A 4,448-nucleotide genomic window follows, 5' to 3' on the forward strand; every position below is an offset into this window, starting at 1 on the left:
ATTTATTCTGGTCCCACTGGGGACCACGGTGATACAGCACCACACAGTGATCAATAGCTAAGAGTGTGTACTGTGTCCCAGAAGATTGGCTCTCCATCCTTCAAATTGAAAAATAAAAATGGCATGTATTTATGGTGTGCAATATGTTTTGAAATACATATACATTGTAAAATGGATACATCAAGCTAATTAACATATGTATTACCTCATATAGTTTTGTGACTGAACCCTTATCACGTTGACTGCCACACTAGAAAAAAAATTTTTTTCCTTGGGGCCACAGTGTTTTATTACAAAAATAGAATAAAAACTTTGAAAATAGGCCAGACACGGTAATCCTAGCACTCTGGGAGGCCGAGGCGGGAGGATCATTTGAGCTCAGGAGTTCGAGACCAGCCTCAGCAAGAGTGAGACCCCATCTTTACTAAAAATAGAAAAAATTAGCCAAGCACAGTGGTGCACACCTGTAGTCCCAGCCCCTTGGGAGGCTGAGGCAGGAGGATCGCTTGAGCCCAGGAATTTGAGGTTGCTGTGAGCTAGGCTGATGCTACGGTACTCTAGCCTGGGTAACAGAGCGAGACTTTGTCTCAAAAAAAAAAAAAAAACAACTTCAAAAACCAAATGATACTTTTTTTAAATTTTTTAATTTTTAGGGTCTTCCAGTGAGGGCTGGAAAACCTGCTAGACAAACTCTAAAAGAGCCATAACAGTTTTTTTTTTTTTTTTTTACAAAATAAATTTTTTGTAGAGACTGGGTCTTGTTATGTTGCTCAGGCTGGTCTTGAACTCTTGGCCTCAACAATTCTCCCACCTTAGCCTCCCAAAGTGCTAGGATTACTGGTCTGAGCCATTGCACTTAGCCGATCCTTTCTAATTTAATGAAAAATGTTATTTTTTATTGTTTTCTGTGCATGAGTTATATCCAGCTTGAAAAATAGTTCTCGCAGCTTCCAAGGTGAAGAGACTTGTGAGTTACATATGCATCACGAGTCCCCGGGCTCAAAACTAGCACGAGTTAAATACAACTCACATGGTAGTTACGTGTCAAAATCTACTCTCTTAGCAATTTTCAAGAATACGGTATGTTGCTGAGAACTGTAGCCACCATGCTGTACCACGGATCTCTTAATCAGCTGCATCTTCCAAAGGCTGTTTCATCACCCCAGCCAGCAACAATTCTGGGTGGTACATTGTGGTGAGACCCGCAGATCCTGTCACGCGCCCAGAGCCACACCTCCTTTGCTGGGGGCAGTTTCAGAGGCTTCCTCTACAATAGCATTTGCCTCACAGGCCAGGGCAGCAGTGTGGGGTTCTGCCATGTGTGTCTGTTCCAGTTACACATTCAGGGGCCAGAGCGATGACACTGGGCGGGCTGTGGACCCAGCAGACTCCCTGTGGGCCAAACCTGGGCCAGGACTTCATTCATCCCCCAGCCCCCTACGCTGCCACCCTCACAGGGGCCATGATGACCTTTTGGGTACCCAGTCCCCACGTTCATTTAGACCATGTGTCTGACAGTCCTTGAAATGCCTGGGTATTCCTCTTTCTCCAGTGTACGGTTACCCAAATAAATGGCGTGTAAGTCCTCCTGGGAGGGACTGGTGGAATCATCGCCATGTATACTTGTCCTGGGGTTGCAGGGTCCTTCCTCCTGGCGACCGGGTCTCTCCTTCAGTCAGCTGGATCTGAAACCTTGCTCAAGTCTGGAAATTTGTCCAAGGATGGTGACTTTTATTGGGTTGCTGCCCTCAGCCCTGGATCATCAAGTCTTTAATTCTGTTGATTACAGAGAGTGGGCAGTGTCCTTGTTTGCTGGCCCTCGGGAACACCCGGTCTCTTAGTCATTCCCATACCACTGTGGGTCAGACAGCTCTGACCTTGCTGCTGCTTGTGCTAATTGCCCCCGCCTTGCTTCTGGTCACTGAATGCTGCCACCTGGCCTCTTCCTTTGGGGTCCTGTCATCTCCACAGCTGTCGGGGTGCCCATTCTGTAACAGCAGCTCTGACTATCAGACGACACTCACTCGGGAGCAGCTCAGGGCTTTCCTCGTGGCTCTGGTAAACGGAGTGTCTGTCTGGCCTCCCTGCAGAAGACAGACGACTGGTGGGCTTCTGGCCTGGCGTGGCACCCACCCGAGCACGCCCAGTTCTCCGAGCCATTGGATCCTTCTTCCACTGCCTGGCCCGGCAGCCCTCGTGTTTCTGCTTCTTGTCCTGTGGGCCGTCGCTTTCTCCAGGCTGTCTGTTACACTGTCTTGGCTGGTCCTTGCCACAGTGTTAGCTCTTGCATTATGGGATTATCTCTCCCTATCCGACGTGATGTGCCACCCTGTCCCTTGGCGCAGGCCCTCCGGATTGAGTCCCGGGTGCACCCTCCTGGCCTCTGCCCACGTGATGTTCTGTCCGAGCCAGCCTTTCCTGCCTTAGCCCCAGCGAGCGAGGGTGTGACTTACCCCAGTTACGGGTCTGGCGGTCGGGGTGGGGCTGCAGGGCTTCAAGCAGAGGGAGCTAGGCCAGGGGTCACTCTGCGTCTCATTCATTCCCAAACAGGGCCTGAGCTCGATGCGGCAGACCCCTCTTGGGCTGAGAATTCACCCTTTCCTGTTGCTGTGCTCCACTCATAATTAAACTTTGGCCTGCTCCTCAGCATCTTCCTCCCTCCAGCTGCAGGGGAGGAGAATTTATATGCTGCTAAGGAGGCCCTTGGCTTTCACACTTGGCCTTAAATTAGTGATGAGTCACCGTCAGCCTTGCCTTGTCTTTCCAGTGCTCGTGAGCCCCAGAACAGCCCCCCATTCCGTAGGCTGTATAATGAGTTAGCGCTCCCCAGCCTCGCAGAGTCAGGAGCTGTTGCCCCTGCAGTAAACACGCTTCCTCTCCAAGCCTGGAGAGCATTAACGGTCTCATCATGGCTTCTTGTGGGGCCATCAACTCTCTTCCTAGTGCCAAGGACGGGTGGGTGACCCAGCTCCCAGGTCCCCGTGTTCAGAGGCTGCTTCCTAGAGTCACTCCTGACACCAGCTGGGGTAGGTTGGGTTCCCACTTGGAGATGTGTGTGCAGGCGCGTCGCTGGGAAGTGCTCCCAGGAACACCACTTATAACAAGGCAGGGGAGGAGCGATGGGGAGAGTGAGAGAGGGAACCGAGGTGCCATTTTAACACAGGCCTCAGCTGATCCCACAGGGACTGATGGGGCTGGGGTGGCGCCTCAGAGTTGTCCCGACTTAAGCAAGGGATTCAGGCCTGGGCCAACCAGTTATTGGATGTGAGCTCCCCTTGGAGGGGCCATCAGGTGGAGGGCCATTCTTGGGGGGACTCTGAGAGTTGGCAGCAGTAAATAGCCCCTGCCGGGACGGAACTCCTTCCTCTGAAGCCGGGCTTCTGGGCAGCACAGTGTGTAGCACTGCACACAATTTACTTAGTCTTTCAACTATTGGTGGACATGTGGGTTGTTTGGGGGCTAATATGAATATTGCTGCTGTGAGCATTTTTGTCCGTGTGTTTTGGTGGCCATGTGCACGTTGGGTATAGACACAAGAGTGCAAGTGCTGGTTTAAGGTATATAGGTGGTGAACTTCAGTAGATATTGCCGCCTAGTTTTCCTAAGTGGTTCTACAGTCCTTCCAGTGGCATTTGGCAGCCTGGTTGCTCTGCAGCCTCGCTGACACTTGATATTGCCTGTCCTTTCATTTTAGCCATCCTGATGGTCCAGACGTCTCTGCTTCTGTTGTGCGGTCCAGGTGGGGAACCAGTGCTCCCCGGCGGGTAGGAGGATGTGGGATCCTTGGACCACCCCCACCTGACTGCACCTGATATCTAAGTCCAAGTGTCTTTAAAACCAAATCCTGGCAGACACATTGAAATATTGTCAGATAGTAACATCCTCGTGTGACCTGGTTTGTCCAACTCCTTTCAGCATGAAATTGCAGCTCTTAAGGGGATGGGAAGGCAACAGGGGTAAATTTTGCCACCTGGGAGGCCAGGCTTATGTGGAGTCTCCTGAGGACACTGGGAGGCAGCCACGGTGACTCACCCTGCCCAGGGGTTCATGGTCTCCAACGTGCTTTGTCATCTTAGCTGCTGTGGGCCTCACAACAGCCCCAAAAGGTAGCAAGAGAACACAGTATCAACTCCGTTTGATAGAAGAGGAAACTGAGGCCAGTTCCTTGTGCAAAGTCACGCAGCAAGTTAATGGCAAAGTGAGCCTTAAATCCAGCTGGAAATTCCAAGTCGAGGGCCCCAAATTTACCTACTGCTGAATTTTACTGTCCTATCCTGCCCTCCCTTTCCCTTAAACAGCAGCTCTGGCTGGCTCCTTGGAGGAGCTCAGCCTGCTCTGCCCGGGCCCCGGCGCCCGCCCCATTCTTAGCTTCCTGGTGCGGCCCCACCTCTTGCCCCTCAGTGTCCTCCTAGGAGCAGGTGATTCCCAGAGCTCGCTGTGGTCAAGTG

The 4,448-nt window shown here is 51.7% G+C and overlaps 1 non-coding gene across 1 annotated transcript; it reads right to left on the reverse strand.

Moving 5' to 3' along the window:
• Nucleotides 1-650: 650 nt before the first annotated feature.
• On the reverse strand, nt 651-712 carry LOC138396162 (U7 small nuclear RNA). Its single transcript, XR_011235634.1, has one exon. It is a non-coding gene; the product is annotated as a U7 small nuclear RNA (small nuclear RNA).
• Nucleotides 713-4,448: the final 3,736 nt, after the last annotated feature.

Source organism: Eulemur rufifrons, chromosome 15, assembly GCF_041146395.1.
Source record: "Eulemur rufifrons isolate Redbay chromosome 15, OSU_ERuf_1, whole genome shotgun sequence".
NCBI classification, from domain to species: Eukaryota; Metazoa; Chordata; class Mammalia; order Primates; family Lemuridae; genus Eulemur; species Eulemur rufifrons.